Source organism: Taudactylus pleione, unplaced genomic scaffold (genome assembly GCF_031769625.1).
Source record: "Taudactylus pleione unplaced genomic scaffold, aTauple2 ptg000217l, whole genome shotgun sequence".
NCBI classification, from domain to species: Eukaryota; Metazoa; Chordata; class Amphibia; order Anura; family Myobatrachidae; genus Taudactylus; species Taudactylus pleione.
Window position 1 is genome coordinate 4,333,483 of NW_028284619.1, and position 25,303 is coordinate 4,358,785.

The following is a 25,303-nucleotide window of genomic DNA, read 5'->3' on the forward strand; positions in this document are numbered from 1 at the left end:
CATCGCCCTTCACATCTTTGAAAAAGGCATACTTAGATTTAGCCGCTGGGGGAACTTCGTCCTCAATCACCAAGGCTGTGCGGACCGCCCGAATAAGTCCAGGAATATATACTTTGGACTTAGCATCAGCGTCCTTAGTATGGAGAGGTTCCTGATCGTAAGGATCCAGAATCTCCCCATCATCAGACGTCCCTTCGTCATCCTCATAAGGAGCGGACAGAGACGCCACCGGCCTTTTATGAGGCCGCATCACAGACTCCCCTTGCAACACATCCGACAAGTGCTGTACAGAACTCGTCAGGGAGTTAACCCACGCTGGCTCCTGAGAACCCGGGAGCGGGGAAATAGGGAGACTGTGGGGTACCACCAATTGTCGTGGGAACCCCTGCATGGGTGACGACACCACAGACTGCTGGGACAAACCCATCGGAGTAAACGCGGGCTGCGGAGCTAACTGGCCCACTAAAGCTGTTAACGCCTGAGCGAAACAAGCCCAGGGCGGCTCCTGTACCGGTGCTGTAACCGTAATAGGCCGCGCCATGGACAAACACTGCCGGCAAAGGCCCTCCGCGCTACCCTCCCCCTCCGCTAACGGTACTTTGCACGTGGTACACTGTAGCCGGAGGGGAAAATCACTTTCAGACATGATGGCACCACGTATGTGACCTCTCTCACCAATTAAGTATTAAATAGGCGAGAGACCACCCTGCAGCACCGCACCGCAAGGGCTTTAGCAGAAAGAACAGGGACAGTAATAAAGCTGACAGTTTAGAGAAGAATAGTTACAGGCAGCAGCGCTAGCACAGTCACATACAATGCAGAAAAATAACAATTCCTGCACTAACAGCGCTGATCACTCAACTACACAGACACAGGGCCTGGTAGGACACAGCGCTGCATACACAGACCTGAGCCACAGCGGAGGAGAGGTATGCGGGGGGACCCAGACCACGATGCTTCCTTCCAGACTTCCAGCAGCGTTCACCATGCGTTGCAGAGAAGATGGCCGCCGAGGAGCAGAGAGAAGCTGGCCTGGGGGAGGAACGCTGACACAGGACCAGTCAGCACAGTGCAGAGAGGGCTGTGTGCAGCGGGGGAGGCGCCGGCTGTGAGACAGGGAAGGCGCGCTCCCCTGGCATGCATTTAACCCCTGGGACGCTGCAGCGCTACCGCTCTGCTGCGGTCCGCTGTCCCAGGGGGTAGTGGAAGCGCAGGTTGGTCGCCTGGCTCCACGCTGCAGCCAGTCCCCAGGGAGCCCCCTGCCTGGGGACTTAGGACCATGTGATCAGCGGGGACCCACCGCGGGACCCCGCTGCTTACCTCTGTCCCCCTTGAATCCGGCCATGGTCCGGAGCATCTGGGGTCACCGCTAGCTGTGACCCCAGACGCCCACCAGCATCCCCGGATCAGTACCGGCGTTCTGGTACCGGCGGGGTGTAGGGAAGACAGCATGGACGTCAGGACTGACTGTCCATGCTGTTCATCCAGATGTGCAGCCACAGCTGCATGAAGAAAAAGCTTCAGGGGCTCTTCTAGCCCCCACTCCAACAGGTGCACCCGACTCCGGCCGGGCACCAAACTAAACTGAGGTGCCTTGGCCCGGGGGCGGGGTATAGGAGGGGGACCTAGTGCATCCTGGGAGGCTGAAAGCTTAACTCTTTGGTGCCCTGCGACTGACGTCACACCTATACCCCAAGGTATCCTGTGGATACCCTATGGACCCTGAAGTAGAAAGAGCATCTTTACACCAAGCTAAAGGTCGTCTGTACAACACCGCCAGTTCAGTGTAATAGTATACATGTATATGTACGTTATGTGTACCGATTAGCAAGCAGCTGGCGACAATATCTAGTGATTAGCGGCAAAGCCGTCTCTCTACAGTACAGAATATAAGAATGCCTACAGTATTGTATTCAGTATTGTAGTTTGCATCAGTGGAGCATTCGCCAACAGCGGTTAAGCCTTGTATTGCATGACGTGGATTATCTCACGTCTTAGTGCGCCCACATGATAATTTACAAGTCCCAACTAGGACGCCTGAGTGTCGCACTCTGAGCAAAGATGTATGATGACACATCTGTAGAACACTCATTCAGCCTCCATTATAACCTCTACGCAGACAATACCCAAAAACTACCCCTCCTCCGATTAACTCTTCTGCTATTCTCTCTCATTTGCCCAACTGACTATCCAACATCTCCACTTGGATGTCACAATGATATCCAAAGCTCGACATGTTCAAAAGTAAGCTCACCATCTTCCTTCCTCAAGTTGTCACTACCTACCTTCTAGTCTCCCTTGGCGTTAACAACACACTCTCTGAGTTTCCCTAGGACTGGTGTTCTCCTTGACCCATCCAAAATCTTGTCAGACCATGCTACCATAATTGCCAAACCCATCACCCATGCATTTCCTTACACACGGACTACTGCAACCTCCTTCTATCTGGCCTCCCCTTCACCCAACTATTTCTGCAATAATCCATCATAAATGTCTTGGTAAGGCTGATCTTCCCTCCAACATTAAATTCAAGCTACTCGTCCACCCAGTCAAAGCCTTCACCAACTCATCTGATTCATCTATGGCCTTATGAAATACAAGATTCTCTCACATCTTCCTCTTACATGCTCCTTGCCTCCTCTTCAACTACTCCCCTCCCCCCCCCACCTTCAAGACTTCTCCTGTGTGATGATGATGACCATTGCCGGGCCTGACCAGATTCTTCCCCTTGCTTGAACCACTCTCAAAAACTACCTCTTAACTAAAGCCTCTTCGACCTCACCTGCTACTAGTCCCCAAGAGTACTACCAGCTACTATCACTTCCCGTTAACTCATACTGTCTCAGTATTGCCCCCTCCTTCTTTAGATTGTGAATTCTTACAAGCAGGTCCCTCTCTACTTCCTGTCTCATCAACCATGTACTGTATGTACTTATTCTTTTTTATATATGGTTTGTTATTACGACTCTTTGGCATTGCTGAGTTCTGTGGCACATTACAAACAAACATTGATGATGAGTAGATAATTAAATAAGTAACAATTAACATAACTACAGTAATTAACACATTAGTGCTGTTCAATACCTACCCATTAAACTTTAAAATCTGTCAATACACATTTTTGTTCTCACATCATACAAACATATAAGAAACTCCATCAGGAACTACATAGCAGACTCACACAGGAAGCTGGGACGCCCACCGTACCTCATTAACTCCTGACCATAAGTAAATAAACATTTGGGATAGCGTATGTTTGATATTCTACTGTTCCTTTAATGCAAAGCCTAATATCAAAGAGTTATTCCGGGGGCATGTCAGACGGTTGCTGCACAGGAAACATTTTGTTTGCAGATATCTTAAAATGCACAAAGTGGAAAAGTTCTACCTACAAACATCTAAGGACTACTTTATGTTCATGTTTACATTTATCTCCTAAAACACTTCTTCAATCATCCCATGTTGTGGCTTAAATGAATTATTACACATTAGGGAGACACTAAATATTCTACATAATTTGTCATTTTGCATGTTTGATATTTATTATTACATTGGACGGTATACAACTAGAAATGTGCTTTCACTCTGAGGGCCATATTCAATTAGAAGTGAAAACTCAGAGGTCGGACTTTTCGCCGTCATCGCAGCTTTTCCTGGGGATAAAGTATCGGGCGCCTGCCCGCGTTGCCCCGTATTTAATTAGGAATCGGCGAAAACGGGACCCGGCGAAAAGGTAAGTATCGAAAAGTCCTGTCACTTTTGGGGAAATCAGCCTGTCACCCCCCAAAAGATGGTCTAACATGGGGGATCACTATGGCCTGCTAAAGGTATTTGGGGTTTTTAAACGGTGTCGGCAGGTGCTTTTATGCGTCTTTGGAAATGTGTAGAAAAATAGCAATTAGCAACATTTTTTTATGGAAAACAACTAGTCCCATCAAATTTGGGGTACATGAAAATGGGTGCAAGCATATTTTGAAGTCCCTAAAGTGAAATTTAAAAATTCTTCAAAAATCCACCTGCCGCAACCAACCGCATTCTATAAAACACCTGCCGCATACTTGGGGACCCCCCCTGAGTCTATTTCGCTACTTTTTAAGTTTGTCCCCCGACTTTTTTTTTTGTCCTCAATACAAAACAACTTTTTTTGGGGTGTCTTATGGTACTTTTTTATTTATTTTTTGACACAGATTACTTTTAGGGAACATTCCAAAGGCTGCAGGGTACTTTTTTAAAGTCTGCACCCCAAAGCTCCAATTCTGCACTTTTTTTCGCCACCTATTCACAGGCGAAAAGTTATCCCCAGTTCTTGCCAAAGACTTTTCGCACCTGCGAAAAGTATTTGAAATTGAATATGGGGAAAAGTGAAAACAGCGAAAATGACGTCATACGCTATAAATTATCGCCGATAACGATTTTTCGCTTCTAATTGAATACGGCCCCGAGGCTCAACTAGAAGGTGCAAAATGAATCTCTGGGAAGAACACAGAATGATGAGCTGGGAAAATCAAGTCATTTTGCAGGGAAAAAACAGTTGACTCTGGGCCTGATTCACTACGGATCGCTATTGCGATCACGGCTGCGATTATGCACGCAGGTCTGCTGCGAAAATATGCTAATGTCTGCAATCACAAAGCTATTATAGAGACGCCCACTACCGCTATCTCACATCCGTAAGATCTCGCAGACCTGCGTATACATCGGTACCATCGAGTAACATCGGCCCCTCATGCACAATTACAGCAACAGCCCTGACCCGTCTCAGAAATTACAACTATCGTTGCATGCAGTGAGTACACAAGCTGCGTATGCCATTGCAGTGACTAATTTGTGCCCAAGTAATGGCGTTCAAACGGACTGGCACGCCTGCGTTTCTCCGACCACTCCCCCGTCACCACCCCCCAAAAGCTGACCTCCTGTCACTCACTCTGCGATGGCTTTGTATCTGCGTACATGATTGCAATGTTAACTCCCGCACGTGCACTGCGATGCATACGCGGTACTTTCCTATCCATTCCTATATCTCTTTAAATAATTTTGTCCCACAAAAGAAGAACTCATTTTCTCTAGTTGGTGAAAAGGGGCACTCGTGCCAAAATCAGTACAGGGAGCCAGAAACCCGCTGCAATCAGACAGTTACTTTCACTGCCAAAGAACGAAGTCCCTTAGGTTTTTGGAATATCACAGTTTTCTTGCCAGAGAACACTGCGTCAAGTGGAAAGTTTAATAAAAGTTACACATTACACACTTCCTCTCTAGTGCACGCACACCACCCATCCGGAATCAGGCTTTTATGAACTTTTGTTTTGTAGAATCTACTACACTGTCAACTGTTCCCTTGTACATGTAGCTAGTGCACATCATCAAAACAAAATGGAAAATGAAAGAGAGCGAGACCTGGTAATAGTATTTCTGTAAGGTATGTCATTAGGTCAGGTAAGGTAAATAGAGACACTGGGGAAAGGCTTTAGAATGCCAAGTTCACAGACAGAGCCAAAAGTCATAGTATTTAAAGCTCCACAACCACCTGCTCACAGAGTTCTGCTCTTTCTGTAACACAGACCTAGCAAATCAATGCTGCTTGCTACCTAAAAATAACGGAAGAGGTAAGGTGAGTATGAGGGACAAGCAGAAGCTTCTAGGTAAGGTGATAGTTTGGTAGGAGCTTAATGCTACAGCTCACAATGACACTCCAGAGCAGGTCTGGCCAACCTGTGGCTCTCCAGCTGTTGTGAAACTACAAGTCCCAGCATGCACTGCCACAGTTTTGCTATTAGGGAATGCTAACAGCTGGAGAGTCACAGACAATTGATTATTGTATGTTCATCAAAGCTGTTCTGTTATGGTTAAACAATCAGAGTAACAAACATGGTGCACATTTCAGTTATGCCTTTCCTTCTTCAGGCAGCCTCATGCGTGGTCACGTTTGATGAAGGTGACATCTCTGCTGTAGTTCTGATAAGCAGATAGTATTTATATGTCTACAAACCAATTTATAATTTAGATCATACTCTTAATTGGCCAAATCAGTCACATGTCAAGTGGTTCCACAACTATTTTGGGTGAGGAGACTCACTTTTTTGGTAGACCACACCACTTTTGGATGTCGAATATCGGGCCTGGGCCATGGAAATTTGGCATGGATCATCATACTCTTTTATATCTATTTGACAAGCAGTCTCCGCTGTACGCCACTGATGAAGATCTATCTGTGGCATGCTATATAATAAGTAAAAAGTTAAGTCTTATGTTCTGAATATTAATTGATCACAAATGACTAGGTGATCCAGAAAGTAAAAACCGTTTACCTGTAAAAAATAAAACTTTTTTCCTCATAATCACCGCTTTCATTTAACCATTAATCTGCCCACGAGCTTTAGAATCCCCTAGTTGTACTCGGCTGCCTCCAGTCCATTGAATCTAATTGCTTACTGCAAGCTTCCACTCATCGTCACTTCCAAAACGTTTTCCATCCAGGAACTCTTTGAGCTTAGTGAATATGTGAAAATCGCTTACAGCAATGCCCGGATTATAGGGTGAATGACTGAAAACCTCAGACCCAAAACTGTGCCAAGCATACCTCCCAACCGCCTGCTGTCCCTCCTGCGGGCAGGGTGAAGGTGAGAGAAGAATTTGGTGACTGGTGCTCTACACAGTAGAGCAGCAAGTGAGTATTGGATAGATGCCATGCTCATGTGCACAGCATCTAAACAGTGCAGGGAAGAGAGCCTGGGGGAAGCCCAGATGCTCGGGGAGTGCTTAGCATGCCCCCACAGTGCAGAAAACGCGGGGCATGCGGCGAGTCCACACCTTTTTGGACACACACGCCTTCTGCATGCGAGAGAACTCGATTTAAACAATTCATTTGTTGGGAGGTATGCACAATTGATGCGCGTCCCGGTCGATCTTCATCATGTATGTTTGTTCGTCCTTTATTGAACATTTCACACCACTTTCTCACATCACCATACACCTGACGATAACGTTTGGCAGGTCTCACTTTCTTTGCATTCAAGAATCGAATAACACTCCGCTCTTTACAGTCAGAGGGATGCACAACATTACCCAAAACAACTGTAACCGTACACACAACTCACAGAGCACTTAGAAAACAGGTTAGGGTGACCGGGTCCGTCCGACCATGAATTGGGAAGAGTGAATAACCTGCACGGCAGGAATGCATAAACAGTATCTGGGTGAACATCAGTGTGCTGCTGCCCCCGTCTTACCCACCTCTTCACAGCCCGCTGTACACCCCTGCCCACTCTACGCCCTAACCCTCCTCTGTTCTTGGTCCTCTTCTCTACTGGCGCATGCGTGCATGTCACTCCTAATGAGCACTATGTACGCAGTGGGATGATGATTATATATATATATATATATATTACCGTATATACTCGAGTATAAGCCGAGTTTTTCAGCACATTTTTTGTGCTGAAAAAGCACCCCCTCGGCTTATACTCGAGTCATGCCCGCATGGTACGCTGCTGAGTAGCGTACCATGCGGGCCGCGGTGCAGACTGTGTCACTGTGACACAGCCTGCACCGCGTGTGTAGCGCTGACCGGACGGAGTTCGGTCAGCACTACACACTGCTAAACACACAGCCGCCGGAGCCGGCAGCTATGTGTTTGGTGTAATCAGCAGCCGCTGAGAGTCTGTCAGACTTTCAGCGGCTCTGCTCCCACTGCGGGAGCCATCTTCCGGCTCCCACAGTGGGTAATGGGAGAGACGTCGTCATGACGACGTCTCTCCCATTATGCAAAGCGGCGGAGGAGCCGGTAGCAGCGTCGGGACCAGGAGCGCGGTTACAGGTAAGTGTTTTTTTTTTTTTACATTTCTTTCTACTGGGGGGGGGGGGGGGTACTACCAGGGGGGGATATCGCTACTGGGGGCACTACCAGAGGGGGGGATTAATAATGGGGGAACTACCAGGGGGGGATGTTGCTACTGGGGGCACTACCAGGGAGGGGGGGAATACTGGGGGCACTACCAGGAGGGATGTTGCTACTGGGAGCACTACCAGGGGGGATATTGCTACTGGGGGCACTACCAGGGGCGGGATTAATACTGGGGGCACTACCAGGGGGGGATGTTGCTACTGGGGGCACTACCAGGGGGGGTTAATACTGGGGGCACTACCAGGGGGGGATATTGCTACTGGGGGCACTACCAGGGGGAGGATTAATATTGGGGGCACTACCAGGGGGGATGTTGCTACTGGGGGCACTACCAGGGGGGGGATTAATACTGGGGGCACTACCAGGGGGGGATATTGCTACTGGGGGCACTACCAGGGGGGGATTACTACTGGGGGCACTACCAGTGGGGGATTACTACTGGGGACAGTACCAGAGGGGGGATTACTACCAGTAGCTGCTGCATTTCCCACCCTAGGCTTATACTCGAGTCAATAAGTTTTCCCAGTTTTTTGTGGTAAAATTAGGTACCTCGGCTTATATTCGGGTCGACTTATACTCGAGTATATATATAAAATAGTCTAGCAGATAGCCTGTGAGTGCCGCCATCTTTCTTTTTCCAAGAAAAAAATACCAGTAAACCAGCAGTTGAGTCAATGCTTCAATTTATCACCGTACATCTTCATGAGGACCTGATGAAAATGTATAGTGATAAATTGAAACGTTGACTCCACTACTTGTTTAATGGAATTTTTTTTTTTTGAAAAAGAAAGCCTGAGAGTGCCGGCACCTATCTGTGAGACTATGCGATTTTTTTGGGAGTGCACCCAGGGTGTTGCTTAGAGTTGCCTGCAGTGCCGAGCAGTTTAATATGTTTTAGAATTTATATTTTTTTTTTCTAGAAAGAGAAGTCTCACCACAATAGGAACTGCAGATTTGCAATAAAGTTGTGCAATGAATGAAAGCAGGAAATATTAAAATCAAACTACAAAATACAGAAGCCACTTACATCAGCCCAGCAGAGAATGCTTATCTCTTGCTCTTGGATCAGACCTGTGGAGCTCTTTAGAAACTCATATAAGGAGACGCTGTCCACATTTAACCATTCGCTCATACAAAAATGAAAATCACCTATTATAAAATTAGAGCCATTGTCTGTATTTAATTGTGCTTTTTCTTGTTTGTATATTTTTCTCCTCCCATGATCAGAATAAATTAACTTACAATACTTCCTATTTCAGGCCCTGTCACTGACCTCATTAGAATGCTGACACTATAGAACTGTCTATAGACAAAGACCCATTTCCGAGAAAGCTGGCTACTCTTCCACAATCTCCAAGAGACTCCTGAATTAGGGGGAGACCTACTGCTCTCCTGAGAGAGCAGCCAATTCTTGCAGAAAGGGGGGCAGGAACATGTCACAATGCACTTTCGGTCATCAAGCCTCGCCAACATCAGCGGACGAATTTTAATGGGCCGTAATGACGCAAATAGTTTCATCATAGGCTTTGCTACCACCCACTTGATGCAAATTGCATCATCTAGCATCTCCCACCTACCTTATTGCTCACTGTGGTGATAATGACTTGACTACACTATTTGAAATATCATACAAGTTGATGATACAAATCGCATCATCAAGTTACCCCATACAGTTCTTTACACACCTTGCCTATGGATCTAGTGAAAAGGAGACATGATAATTGCGTGTCAGAGCTGTCACTTACATCAAGGGCAATCCCTCAACCAATCATATGCATGCTCTTTCCTTCCTAGTCTTCGTAGACCTGATATACATGTGTAGTACAAGTTTGTGAAGTTGAGAGGTGGTGGTGAATAGTGGAGAGATGTCCTCTGATCTGAGCAATACGGAGAGCTCTATCATAGACCTAAATGGATAACCGATTCTGTGTAGTGTCTGCATTAGGGATGACCATCGCTGATTCATAGTCATCAATGGTTTATGGCCGATATCGAATGCTTTTACCATGGGGGAAAACCAGATGGTTTCCCTCCATCAATGGCACAGCATAACCGAATGGGTTTTTTCTTTTCCTTTTTTACAAGGTGCCGGGACATGGATCACAGCTCCGCCCCAAACACCTGTGAAGCCCCGCTACCAGTCAAACAACAGGGATGACCATCGGTCGGTGAAACCATCGATGCTCATCCATTGCATAGCTGGTAACCATCGGTGGCCACTTGTTACATCGCCATCGATGGTAACCATCAATAGTAACCACACTGATGGCCATCCCTAGTCTGCATGCTGTATTTGCAGGTAGTTACGGATGTCCGATTTACTCCCTTATGCTGTTAGACTCTGTGAATCTGCAAGTGGTAAGATGTGCCGCCCACTGATTTTACGCCAAACACAGCTGTCATCATTAGTATCAGCGCTTGCACCAGCCCCATCCGCTACACGTTAACCACACTGCCACAAGTCAGAACAGCTCAGAGGGGGCGTGCTGTCGATGGTGACTGACAGCACGCCCCCTTTGGTGGGCGTGGCTGCCAGACGGAGGCATTCCCATGGGAACGCCTACCGTCTGGGCCCACTGACATCACTAGTGATGTCAGTGGGAGTGATTTTGGCTCTGATAGAGCCAAAATCACTCCAGGGCTTGCGGCCACGAGACCCTACCGCAGGGTCTCGTCGCAAGCCCGATGCATATCTCCAAGACCATCGCGACCATCATCATGGACGCTCGCATAGGCTGTGGGTGGTAACCCACAGCTATGCGAGCGTCCAAGAGGCCGCTCCATTTTTAGGTAGGAGGGCCCTGATTCAGAGCGAGCGCTCTGGTCAGAGCGTCCGGCTCTGAATCAGGCCCCAAGTTCCGTCCGACTCCGAATAGGATGGAGATATGCAACAATGTGTACATTTGCATCTGGACATGTGCTGAATGTTAAAACTCGCCATTTGCTTCAGTGCGCAGAGATCCATCTGACTCAGAATCAGCCACTTAGAGAGGAAGTATGCAGGGCGACGGGAAACACAGCAAGTTATATATAAAATATATACACAAGGTACAAATGTGATAAAAGCTTCACTAATAGGCTATCATTCTATAATATATTATCATACCTCATTTCATTTCTTCATGATAGGGCCCCTTTAAAGTGAAAAATGGACAATATATACTGTACGGTCTTTTGTTCAGTTAATCAGTCTTTGCTGGCTGTCAGCTGTCATCATAAACTTTGTCAGTGAGGCTGGAACTGAATGAGAAAACATTATCCTCTTTGCTTCTTTGGTCAGGTACACATCAGAAGATATATTGGACGATATATCGTTCCAACGCGGATCAGATCGATATATATCATCCATATCGTTCCATGTGTACCTTCAATTGTGCTTTCACGTACGTCATCAGCGACGTCGTCCTATCTGATGTGCTGCACCTCAGATGGGCCGACCAGACTGACGACGGCATGCAGGTGAATGCGGGATGGAAGGGTATATCGCGCAGTTGCACTCTAGATCGCGCAGTTTGAACAGCCCTCGATATATCCTTTATCCTTCCATCGGGCGTTGGGTTGGCTGGGATACACGCTGTTCTGATGTGTACCCGGCCTTAGCCTTTAAATGTCTTTGTCACTGCACTGTAAATAGATTGACTTAAAAGCAAAAATGTACTGGTGTACTATAGCATACGGACATATAGGTTACAGGGCATTTTATTAACTTGTCCAAATCAGTGACTTTAGATGAGGAACAGTAGCTGCCCATCGTTTGTTTTAATGCAGCAACACATCACCTCTCTAACTGCAGTGGATGAATGACTGAAGCTAAATAAACAACTGAACTGTGTGATATTATTATTAATAACAGTTACTTATATAGCGCCAGCATATTCTGTTGCACCTTACAATTGGGAACTAAACAGTAATAAAACTAGACTGCGTAATAACAGACGGGAACCCTCCACTTACCGCATGCATAGCAGCGTATATTAATGCAGTATGCATGTAGTATTGCAATTAAAATTGCAAATGACAGCTCTTGCTTTGCGGCATGAGGACTTTCGGGTTTATGACCCGGGAGTTCTCCAGCACATACGCAAGCTTGATATATATGGGGAATGCAGTCAAACCTCCGAAAGTGTGAGTTTTAGGAGGCTTGACTGCAATTTTAGTGTTAGCACAACTCTATCACACAAATAGGTAAGAGATGCAAGCTGATACAGTATGGCTGGTACATGAGGTTTGTTGGGAACACATGAGGGCGAGCCCAATAATCACAAGTAAGAGCCCTGTCTGTATACAGTATCTGCTCACAGAACCAGTTTGTTTAAAACCAGCTCTGTAGAAAGTATCACAAAAGTAAGCAAATCACTAACACTATGCTTGTTTAACGAAAAAGTTACAGCTGAAATCAACAGAATAGCTCAATCTCATATACAACATATTCCAGAATAAGTTAAGGTTAATGCATCTTTGATTTCACTTTTACAGAGGTAATGAATATTATCAACAGAGATTTGTTATTCTATCCGGCTTGTACAGCAATGAGTCAACCAAACGTATCCGCACTCCACAATAAGTAATTTAGTAAGATTCCCCGTATGTATCTGTTCAGACAAGACCTAATGAGAATGTAAATAAAAAATAGTCAAGACATATAGCATTCCTTTAGAATATAAGCTCCCCAAAGCAGGGCCCTCTTCCCTTATGTGATTGTCCTTCCCTTACTTACCTACATATGTGTCTTCACTAGTCTTTGCTGCAGTCGCGCCAAACAGCCCATTGCGCGCCTGGTCCCATGAGAGGGCCGACGCTAGCAGAGTGGCACAGGACCTGGCGGCTCACTCACGCCAAGCATATCGCGCTACATGGCGTATTGAGGCTAGATGAGCAAGGACACATCTGTACTTATATTATCATCTACTTCACAAGTTCTCAAACTCGGTCCTCAGGACCCCAAACAGTGCATGTTTTCCAGGTCTCCTCACAGAATCACAAGTGAAATAATTAGCTCTACCTGTGGATCTTTTAAAATGTGTTAGTGAGTAATGAATACACCTGTGCACCTGCTGGGTGCCCTGAAAAATGTGAACTGTGTGGGGTCTGAGGACCGAGTATGAGAACCACAGATCTACTCCATACTCCCTACAATGGCACCTAACCCTTGGTTTCTGCCTTCCTCATGCTTATTTGAGTGTTATGACCGCTGATACAGCAATGTTTATAAATCATGTAATTGTCGTGCATTGTCTTGTACTGTAAGTCACTGTTTTCATGTTTTGCTCAATTGTTTATGGACTGTGTTAGGTGCTGCAGGGGTCTGGTATAAGAGATAGACAGTAATTAGTTAGACAATGTCTAGATTTACACCAGATGTTAGACAGTCAATAGTTAGACAGGGAAAAAAGTTAGACACAAACGAAAGTCAGACACATTAAAGTTAGACATGTACAAAATTCGACAGGTACAAAAGGTCGACAGGGTCAAAAGTTCGACATGAAAATGGTTGACACAAAAATGGTCGACAATTTTTTTTTTAGCCCTAATCTTCACCGTAACCCTAACCCTCCCCTTGGTGCCTAACCCTCCCTCCTGGTGCCTAACCCTAACCGTGTGGGTAGGTGCCTAACCCTAACCGTGTGGGTAAGTGCCTAACCCTAACCCTCCAGGAAGTGCCTAACTCAAACCTAACCCTAAAAAAAAAAAAAGTGTCAAAGATTTTTGTGTCGATCTTTTTCATGTCGATCTTTTGTAGCTGTCGAACTTTTTACATGTCTAACTTTGGTGTGTCTGACTTTTGTCTGTGTCGAACTTTTATCCTTGTCTAACTATTAACTGTCTAACATCTGGTGTCTATATAGACATTGTCTAACTAATTACTGTCTGTCTATAGTCCGGAACCCGTGCTGCATAACCCTTGTGGCTCCATATAAATAAAGGATGATAATAATAATAATATGTTGACGTGAAGCTCAATATCCAATTTAAGTATATGTGGGGAGCATATGTGCATTATCAAGGGTGTTGATAAAGGAAAAATTCAACCGTCGAACAGGGTTAGACAACCTTATACTAGCAGTGGTGCAACTAGAGGTCCAATCTGCCCTTTTAGTCATCTGTACAGGCTCCTACATTGCTGTCTACATATTAGAATAGGCACCATCGTAGATAAGTCCTGGATAAATTGACATAATGTGTTAGTAATAGGGATGTTAGGGACCCGTTCACCTTGACACAGCGGATGGGCAAACATTTTTGACCAAACATGTACAAAGAACCTCATTTATACTCCATTTTAATTGTAGAGTTCACCAGGATTATTTTGACTATCATTAGTACTCAGTGTGCAGCTGTATTTTTTATACCCTCTAAAATAGTCAGAGATTGCCTAGTTTTGTCTCAGTAATCCATAACATTAAAATATGTATACTGTATATGTATTTATACTGCACTTGTCACAAACACCATGTGGAGCCAGTCATTTAACTTATGAATTAACGTGAAATAAGTGACATCACTGAGGGAAAGACAAAAATGGCTGTATGATGCCTTGGTGAAGTTCCCCATGCCTTCTGGTATCCCAAGAGCATGACAAAAAGAAATATTAGATAAACTTTAATTTTGAACGTAAAGGTACTAGGAATTTTTACATTAATTTGGATTAGTAAAATGATTTAAACACATATTACGGTGTGGATTTTTACATTTACGGCTTTATTCCAAACTTCTAATGGCTTGGTGTTAACTTTCAAATAAATGAGAGGGAGTGCCTAAAAGACATTTATGTCGATAAGCGTTATGTTTTCTATCTTTTTGGTAATTTACAGTACAAACATTCAATTTCTCCAACATAGGAAAAAAATATGAGATATGGTAAGAACTTACCCTTGTTATCTCTATTTCTACGAAGTCCATAGGGTTCCACAGGATACCTTGGGGTATAGGTGTGACGTCAGTCATCGGGCACCATAGAGTTAAGCTTTCAGCCTCCCAGGATGCACTAGGGTCCCCCTCCTATACCCCGCCCCCGAGCCAAGGCACCTCAGTTAGTTACCAAGCCATAGGCCGGAGGAGGAGAAGGAAGAGAGAGAAAAAAGATCTGGACACACACAAGAATCACATTCTCACCAGAGGGAGACGGAAAAACCGGTGACCAGAGCAAAGCCCATCTGCAGCACAGGTGCGACAGGGCGGGAGTCCTGTGGAACCCTATGGACTTCGTAGAAATAGAGAAAACAAGGGTAAGTTCTTACCATATCTCATATTTTCTACTTCAGGGTCCATAGGGTATCCACAGGATACCTTGGGGATGTCCCAAAGCAGTATCCTTTAAGGGCGGGGACGCTCCTGTGCAGAAAGGAGAATCCGCCGCCCGAAGGAAGCATCCTGAGAGGCGAAGGTGTCAAACCTGTAATACCTCACGAAGGTATGGACAGAGGACCACGTAGCAGCCTTGCAGATCTGGACTGCAGAGGCACCACGTCGAGCTGCCCACGAAGGACCCACAGACCTAGTGGAATGAGCCTTCACAGAAGGAGGATCCGGCAGGCCTTCATGAAGATAAGCTTCAGAAATAGCCATACGGATCCAGGCTGCCAAAGTTTGCTTTGAAGCAGGCCAACCCTTTTTACGGAAGCCATAGAGGACAAACAAGGCGTCCGACTTCCTAAACGAAGAAGTGCGGTCAACATAAGTCCTTAAGGCCCGCACGACATCCAAAGAGGCCTCACCCACTGACAGACCAGGTGAGTTAAAGGCCGGAACAACGATTTCCTCGTTAACATGAAACTGGGAAACAACTTTGGGAAGAAACTCGGGCCGAGTGCGGAGCACTGCCCTGTTCCCATGAAAAACCAAGAAAGGGGGTTTACAAGAAAGAGCCCCTAAATCAGAAACACGTCTGGCCGAAGCAATAGCCAGAAGGAAAACAGTCTTAGCTATTAGCCATTTAAGATCCACTGAGCCCAGTGGTTCAAACGGCGGTCCCTGGAGAGCCCTCAGGACCACAGCCAAATCCCAAGGCGCCACAGGTGGAACAAAGGGCGGCTGAATGCGGAGAACACCTTGCATAAAGGTGCGCACATCCGGGATTGTAGCAATCCTACGGTGAAACCAGACGGACAGGGCCGAAACCTGTACCTTCAAAGAAGCAAGGCGAAGCCCATGATCTAGTCCCGCTTGTAGGAAGGCGAGTATCCGAGACAGACAAAATTCCCGCGGTGCATAACCTCTCGGTCGACACCACTGGAAGAACGTATGCCACACGCGATGGTATATCCTCGCGGAAGACGGCTTCCGAGCTCGTAACATGGTATGCACCACAGAGCTGGAAAGCCCCCTGGACCTCAGCATGGCTGTCTCAACAGCCACGCCGTCAAAGACAGCCGAGTCAGGTCCGGGTGAAGACAAGGACCCTGTGACAGAAGGTCCGGTCGTAGCGGCAACTGCAGAGGATTGTCCACAGACAGACCCTGAAGGTCTGAGAACCAGTGCCGTCTGGGCCACGCGGGAGCGATCAACAGGAGCGTCCCTCCTTCCTGTTTGAATTTCCGGATTACCCGTGGAAGAAGGGAGACCGGAGGGAACAGGTATGCGAACCGGAACGTCCACCGGACGGACAGAGCATCCACGAGAGACGCCCCTTCGTCTCTTGTGCGAGACCCGTACACCGGCAACTTGTTGTTGTGCTGGGACGCCATGAGGTCGATCTCTGGAAGACCCCATCTGTCCACCAGCAGTTGAAAAACGTCCGGGTGCAGGGACCATTCCCCCGGATGAACGTCCTGGCGACTTAGAAAGTCCGCCTCCCAATTTAGCACTCCCGGGATGAAGACCGCTGATATGGCCGGAAGATTGCGCTCCGCCCATACCAGGATCCGAGAGACCTCCACGAGAGCCGCCCGACTTCGGGTTCCTCCTTGCCTGTTTATGTAGGCCACGGTGGTAGCGTTGTCCGACTGGACCTGTACCGGATGACCCTGGAGAACCCGATGTGCCTGCTGGAGAGCATTGAAGACCGCACGGAGTTCCAAGATATTGATTGGAAGCTCCGCTTCTGTCGGCGTCCACCTGCCCTGGAACAAGTGTGGACCCGAAACTGCTCCCCAGCCCCAAAGACTGGCGTCCGTTGTCAACAGGACCCAATTTGGAACCCAGAACGGACGTCCCTTGCTGAGATGGGTCGTCTGTAACCACCAGGCAAGGGACAGGCGAACCTCCGGGGTGAGCACAATCGTCTGGGACTTCAGAGACTGAGGCAGCCCGTTCCACTTGGACAGGATCAGGTGCTGCAGAGGTCTGGAGTGAAACTGGGCATATTCCACCATGTCGAACACCGACACCATGGAGCCCAGTAACCTCATCGCCGAGTGTAGAGACACCCGGCGGCTGTGCAGACAACTGCGCACCCTCGACTGTAAAGCAGAGATCTTTTCCCCCGTCACGAAGATCCTTTGCTGTTCCGAGTCCAATAAGGCTCCGAGGTGCAGAATCCGCCGAGACGGGATTAGAGTGGACTTCTGCCAGTTGATTAGCCAGCCGTGCCGTTGCAGTAGCGCAATGGTCAGGTCCAAGTGGCGTAGAAGGAGCTCTGGAGATCCTGCCACCAATAAAAGGTCGTCCAAGTACGGCAACATGCGGACTCCCTGCAGCCGCAGAGAAGCCGCCATGACCGCCATCACCTTGGTGAACACACGTGGTGCTGTTGCCAGGCCAAAAGGTAACGCCCGAAACTGGAAGTGGTCGCTGCGGATTGCAAACCTGAGGAACTGTTGATGGCGCAAAATAATAGGGACATGCAGGTAAGCGTCCTGTATGTCCAATGACACCATGTAGTCCCCAGGTTCCAGCGCCAGAATGATGGACCGTAGGGTCTCCATCCGAAACTTCGGAACCCGCAAAGACTTGTTGAGAGCCTTGAGGTTGAGAATCAGACGATACAACCCATTGGGTTTCTGTACCAAAAAAAGATTTGAATAGAAACCCTGGCCCCTCTGGGAGAATGGAACAGGCACTATAACTCCAGCCTGGAGCATAGTGTGCAATACCTTCCGCAGCTCTGTAGCCTTGTTCCGGTCTGATGGTAGACCCGTGGTGAAGAATCGAGCCGGGGGTCTGTGCCGGAAAGAGAGGGCGTACCCGTGGGAGACCACCTCGAGAACCCAAGTGTCTGTCGTAGTGACCGACCAACACTGGGCGAACTGCAGCAGGCGGCCTCCCACTTTGGGATCCCCCAAAGGGAGGCCCGGACCGTCAGGCCGCAGGCTTGTCATCTGGCTTAGGGGCCGGACGTCTGGTACTCCATGCCTGCTTCCGGGGCTTGGCCCCTGTCGAGGAAAAGACTGTGGTTTGGGCCTGCCCTGGGCCCTATAAGACCGAAAGGACGATGGTCCAGAACCAGAAGGAGCAGCGGCCGACGGGAGACAAGCCGATTTGGCTGCCGCCAGCGTGGCCATAATCTTGTCCAGATCCGGACCGAAGAGAACTTCTCCAGTAAATGGCAACGCCTCCAAACCCTTTTTGGAATCTGCGTCCGCCTTCCAGGATCGCAGCCACAAGGTGCGACGAGCAGCCACCGTTGCTGAAGAAATTCTAGACACCAGAGTACTAATGTCTAAGGCCACCTCGTTGATATAAGTGGCCGAATCACGGAGATTACCAATCAACTCCGCCTGTTCGGCCGGACAGTCGGAATCAAAAGATGCCTCTAATGAATCCGCCCGGCGCTCCATCACTCTGGCAACCCAGCAAATGGCCATAGCCGGCCGTGCTGCCCCCCCCGCAAGGGAATAAGCGGACTTAAGGCAGATCTCCACCTTGCGGTCCGTAGCATCCTTAAGGGAGGACATGGATGGCATCGGCAATGTGGCACTACGGACAAGACGGGTCACGTGAGAATCCACCTGTGGAGGGGATTCCCACTTTGCAAAATAATTATCCGCGAACGGATAAGCCACTGCCAGGTGCCTCTGCGGCTGGATTCTTTTGCCAGGCTGTTTCCACGCCTCCTCTAAATGGTCCACTAACTGACCCGAAAGAGGAAAAACTGTGGCATCGCCCTTCACATCTTTAAAAAAGGCATACTTTGATTTAGCCGCTGGGGGAACTTCGTCCTCAATCACCAAGGCTGTGCGGACTGCCCGAATAAGTCCAGGAATATATACCTTGGACTTAGCGTCAGCGTCCTTAGTATGGAGAGGTTCCTGATCGTAAGGATCCAGAATCTCCCCATCATCAGACGTCCCCTCGTCATCCTCATAAGGAGCCGACAGAGACGCCACCGGCCGTTTATGTGGCCGCATCACAGACTCCCCTTGCAACACATCCGACAAGTGCTGTACTGAACTCGTCAGGGAGTTAACCCACGCCGGCTCCTGGAGCGGGGAAATAGGGAGACTGTGGGGTACCACCAATTGTCGTGGGAAACCCTGCATGGGTGACGACACCACTGACTGCTGGGACAAACCCATCTGCGTAAACGCGGGCTGCGGAGCTAACTGGCCCCCTAAGGTTGTAAGCGCCTGAGCGAAACAAGCCCAGGGCGGCTCCTGTACAGGTGCTGTAACCGTAATAGGCCGCGCCAAAGACAAACACTGCCGGCAGAGGCCCTCCGCGCTACCCTCCCCCTCTGCTAACGGTACTTTACACGTAGCACACTGTAGTCGGAGAGGAAAATCACTTTCAGACATGATGGCACCAAGTATGTGACCCCTCTCACCAATTATATATTAAATAGGCGAGAGACCACCCTGCAGCACCGCACCGCAAGGGCTTAGCAGAAAGGACAGGGACAGTAATAAAGCTGAGTTAGAAGAAAAGTTACAGGCAGCAGCGCTAGCACAGTCACATACAATGCAAAGAAAAATCAATTCCTGCACTAACAGCGCTGATCACTCAACTACGCAGACACAGGGCCTGGTAGGACACAGCGCAGCATACACAGACCTGACCCAAATCGGAGGAGAGGTATGCGGGGGGACCCAGACCACGATGCTTCCTTCCAGCGCTTCCAGCAGCGTTCATCATGCGTTGGAAAGATGGCCGCCGAGGAGCAGAGAGGAGGCTGGCCTGGGGCAGGACCAGTCGGCAGTGTGCAGAGAGGGCTGTGTGCAGCGGGGGAGGCGCCGGCTGTGAGACAGGGAAGGCGCGCTCCCCTGGCATGCATTTAACCCCCGGGACGCCGCAGCGCTACCGCTCTGCTGCGGTCCGCTGTCCCAGGGGGTAGTGGAAGCGCAGGTTCAATACCTGGCTCCACGCTGCAGCCAGTCCCCAGGGAGCCCCCTGCCTGGGGACTCTGGACCATGTGACAGCGGGGACCCACCGCGGGACCCCGCTGCTTACCTGCTGTCCCCCTTGAATCCGGCCATGGTCCGGAACATCTGGGGTCACCGCTAGCTGTGACCCCAGATGCTCACCAGCATCCCCGGATCGGTACCGGCGTTCTGGTACCGGCGGGGGTGTAGGGAAGACAGCATGGACGTCAGGACTGACTGTCCATGCTGTTCATCCAGATGTGCAGCCACAGCTGCATGAAGAAAAAGCTTCAGGGGCTCTTCTAGCCCCCACTCCAACAGGTGCACCCGACTCCGGCCGGGCACCAAACTAAACTGAGGTGCCTTGGCTCGGGGGCGGGGTATAGGAGGGGGACCCTAGTGCATCCTGGGAGGCTGAAAGCTTAACTCTATGGTGCCCGATGACTGACGTCACACCTATACCCCAAGGTATCCTGTGGATACCCTATGGACCCTGAAGTAGAAAATAAGCGTTACTCAGTGTGTTATAGCTATGACAGCACTAATGAAAGAACACAGTCACGTTCTGAAACGTTGGTGAGGAGGCCTCATCAGCCCTCTGTAGAAAGCCACGACTCGCAGCAGTGTAAGACAGGGAGTAGGGCCGAAAATTATGTGATTAAATGCAAATGAAGCCCCCAGGCCACACACTTCATTCAGGAGGCGCGCTGCCTACAGGAGGCTGGCCTAGTCTCTCCGGAGACGGGGAGAGCCCCACGGAATTCAGGCGCATAACGGACATCCAGGGACAGTAGGTAAGGATGACTATTTTACATTCCACTCTGCATCACCCTAAATGTTACAGTCTACTGAGAGAAATGTAAATTGAAGGGGTTATGTTAGATCATGATGAAGAAGATTAGAGGAAATAACTGTAACTTCTTGTGCAGAAACCTTCGGCAATAGATTTGCACGATGCGCTGTTTTTTACAAAAAGTTCGCATTTGCGAATGCTTTTCGTCAAAATGTTGCTTTTCACGGCTAATTGAATTCCCCCCTAATGCCTGTATTCAATTACAGGCATAAAGCCGTGATCGCGAAAATTTTCGTCGATGCGCAGTTTTTGCCACTTTCCGAAGTATTGCCCTATTCAATTCCAGGACGTTTTAGCCTGGGCGAAAACTCCATAGGCGAAAACGTTTCTCCACCCAGAGGCAAGAGAAAAGATGTGCAAAATCCGTATTTTGGGCAAAAAATGTGGGGACTTTGTTCAGAACCCTTTGGACACCCCCCTGATGACTAATTAGGCAAAAAAAATAAAAGATGTATCTTAATTCACACTAAAAAAAAAACGTCATTTTTGGGCGAAAATTTAAAAAGTGTTTGAAAATGGGGCTAAAGTACTGGGACAGGAATTTTGGGGTGATCTATGGATGGGACAAGTGTTTTTAGTATTGCAGGAGGCTGCAGCAGGTGAATTTTTAACATTTTTGAAATCTGAACATTACAGATATATAAATATACTAGCACCCATTTACAGTCAGGTGCATAAATATTGGGACATTGACAGAATTTTCATATTTTGGCCTCTATTCACCACCACAATGGCTTTGAAATGAAACAAACAAGATGTGCTTTAACTGCAGACTTTCAGATTTAATTTGAGGGTAATTACATCCAAATCAGATGAACGGTGTAGGAATTACAACGGTTTCTATATGTGCCTCCCACTTTTTAAGGGGCCAAAAGTAATGGGACAAAGTAAACAATCCTAAATCTAACTTTCACTTTTTAATACTTTGTTGCAAATCCTTTGCAGGCAATTACAGCCTGAAGTCTGGAACGCATAGACATCAACAGACGCTGGGTTTCATCCCTGGTGATGCTCTGCCAGGCCTCTACTGCAAATGTCTTCAGTTCCTGCTTGTTCTTGGGGCATTTTCCCTTCAGTTTTGTCTTCATCAAGTGAAAAGCATGCTCAATCGGATTCAGGTCAGGGGATTGACTTGGCCATTGCATAACATTCCACTTTTTAGCCTTAAAAAACTATTTGGTTGCTTTTGCAGTATGCTTCGGGTCATTGTCCATCTGCACTGTGAAGTGCCGTCCAATGAGTTCTGAAGCATTTGACTGAATATGAGCATATAATATTGCCCGAAACCGAAACACTTCAGAATTCATTCTGCTGCTTTTCTCAGCAGTCACATCATCAATAAATACAAGGGAACCAGTTCCATTGGCAGCCATACATGCCATGACACTACCACCACCATGCTTCATTGATGAGGTGGTATGTTTTGGATCATGAGCAGTTCCTTTCCTTCTCCATACTCTTCTCTTCCCATCACTCTGGTACAAGTTGATCTTTGTCTCATCTGTCCATAGGATGTTGTTCCAGAACTGTAATGGCTTTTTTAGATGTTGTTTGGCAAACTCTAATCTGATCTTCCTGTTTTTGAGGCTCACCAATGGTTTAAATCTTGTGGTGAACCCTCTATGTTCACTCTTGTGAAGTCTTCTCTTGATTGTTGACTTTGACACATATACACCTACCTCCTGGAGAGTGTTCTTGATTTGGCCAACTGTTGTGAAGGGGTTTTTCTTCTCCAGGGAAATAATTCTTCTGTCATCCACCACAGTTGTTTTCCGTGGTTTTCCGGGTCTTTTGGTGTTGCTGAGCTCTCCGTTGCGTTCTTTCTTTTTAAGAATGTTCCAAACAGTTGATTTGGCCACACCTAATGTTTTTGCTATCTCTCTGATTGGTTTGTTTTGATTTTTCAGCCTAATGATGGCTTGCTTCACTGATAGTGACAGCTCTTTGGATCCCATATTGAGAGTCGACAGCAACTGATTCCAAATGCAATTGTCACACCTAGAATCAACTCGAGACCTTTTACCTGCTTACTGATAATGAAATAATGAGGGAATAGCCCACACCTGTCCATGAAATAGCTTTTGAGTTGATAGTCCCATTACTTTTGGCCCCTTAAAAAGTGGGAGGCACATATAGAAACCGTTGTAATTCCTACACCATTCACCTGATTTGGATGTAATTACCCTCAAATTAAATCTGAAAGTCTGCAGTTAAAGCACATCTTGTTTGTTTCATTTCAAAGCCATTGTGGTGGTGAACAGAGGCCAAAATATGAAAATTCTGTCAATGTCCCAATATTTATGCACCTGACTGTACATGTACTCCCAATTTAACTACAGCAATTAATTTTCATAATAGACATTGCATTATATAATTTTTCAACACTTATGCAAATATGCATATAACAGCCCTTTGACTCAATATAAGATCTCTAATTACTTTTATTAAGGCTATTAATACACTTCTATATTGATTGCCCGGGTCAGTTAGGTTTTTTAGGGGGTACAGACTGATTTCCCTCCAAAAAACTGTCCTTTCGCTAGTATCGCTATTCGCTGCATTTGCACATATGCGTTTTCACCTGTTTTACAACTGAATAGGGCGAAAAGCAGGAGCGCGCATTGTGTAAGTAAGCGAAAACTTCGCCTCAAAACAGGCGAATGAGGTGAAAACATCCGCCTATCGCCGATCTCAGCTTTTCGCCACTAATTGAATAAGGCCCTAAGTGTGCTATAGTAGCTTTACAATCATAATATTCTAGAAATAATGTAAGGAATGTTATCTATACACAATTATTATGGATGTTATATAAATATGAGAATATATATTTATTTCTGTCCACAATATTTTCCACTCCAGTCAGTAAGGGATTAGTATAAGCACACATGTTTTTCCCCCCAGGATGAAAGCACAGCCATGAAATACACTTGTGTGCTCAAAACTCAACTGATAACATTGTGAGAAAGTTCACACAGCCCAGTCAGCACTACCCACAGTTCCCGTAAGCTGGAAATGTAAGTAGGCATCTCAGATGACCTGGAATTTCCCTGGTCTTTCTCACAAATGGACAAAATGATGCAACACAAAAGCAATAAACATATGTATTTATGCTCTAAAAATACATTTGTGTACTACGGGGGTCATTCAGACCCGCTCGCGGGTCGATGTTTGGCGAATGCGCACGACGGAGGGAGCTCCGTCGTGCGCATGCGCGAGACCCGGCGAGCGACGAGAAATACGTCGCTCGGGGTCTCGCACCAAAGGGGGCGTGCTGTCGATGGTGAGTGACAGCACGCCCCCTTTGGTGGGCGTGCCGGGGGCGTGGCTGCCAGACAAAGGCGTTCCCATGGGAACGCCTAACGTCTGGATCCGGCCCCACTGACATCAGTAATGATGTCAGTGGGAGTGATTTTGGCTCTGATAGAGCCAAAATCACTCCTGTGCTTGCGGAAGCGAGACCCTACCGCAGGGTCTCGTCGCAAGCCCGATGGTCATGGACGCTCGCATAAGCTGTGGGTGGTAACCCACAGCTATGCGAGCGTCCAAAAGACCGCTCCACATTTAAATAGGACAGCCCTGATTCAGAGCGAGCTCTCTGGTCAGAGCGTTCAGCTCTGAATCAGGCCCTATGTTTTCACTTCACAACATATTAAACAATACTATTAGACTAATTTACTTTGCAATATTATATTCAGTGAGTGTCTGTATCTTCATTTATTAACAGTCCCGTGAGTGCTGCTATTTTGGATGATCTATGATATTATTTTGTTGTGCACCCAGGCCAGAACTGTTCTATGTATAGCGGAGTGTCATTCCCGGACCGCATAGATAGACAGATAGATAGATAGATAGATAGATAGATAGATAGATAGATAGATAGATAGATAGATAGATAGATGTTATGTGTATTAGGGATGGCCATCATCCATCAATGTTTTCAAAACATCTATAGTTACCGTGGTTCCCGGACGATGTTAACTAGTTTTGCCATCCATGGCAGAGAACCAGTGGTGAGGTGGTCTCTCCGTCAGTCAGGCAATCTCTCTCTCTCGGTTCATAGACAGTCGGCCTCACGGTCACAGACAGTCAGTAAGTCAGTCATAAACAGTGAGTCACGAATAGTCGGTCTCTCGGTAAAAAGGATAAAGGTATGAGTTTACTTACGCTAACTTAGTGTACCCCACATTCTATTCTTTTGCCATATATTTGTGTACAGGCATAACATATGCATAATAAAAGGTTGAATAAATCATTACTGTGCACCTTGTTTAAACTCTGATTGTGTCATACTGTGCTGAATACCTTAGTTAATGCTGC

At 47.3% G+C, this 25,303-nt stretch overlaps 1 protein-coding gene across 1 annotated transcript in view; it reads right to left on the minus strand.

Annotated features, from left to right (window-relative positions):
* NINJ1 (ninjurin 1) overlaps positions 1-25,303 on the minus strand; it is a 69,081-nt gene that overhangs the window by 43,275 nt on the left and 503 nt on the right. The window lies entirely within an intron of this gene.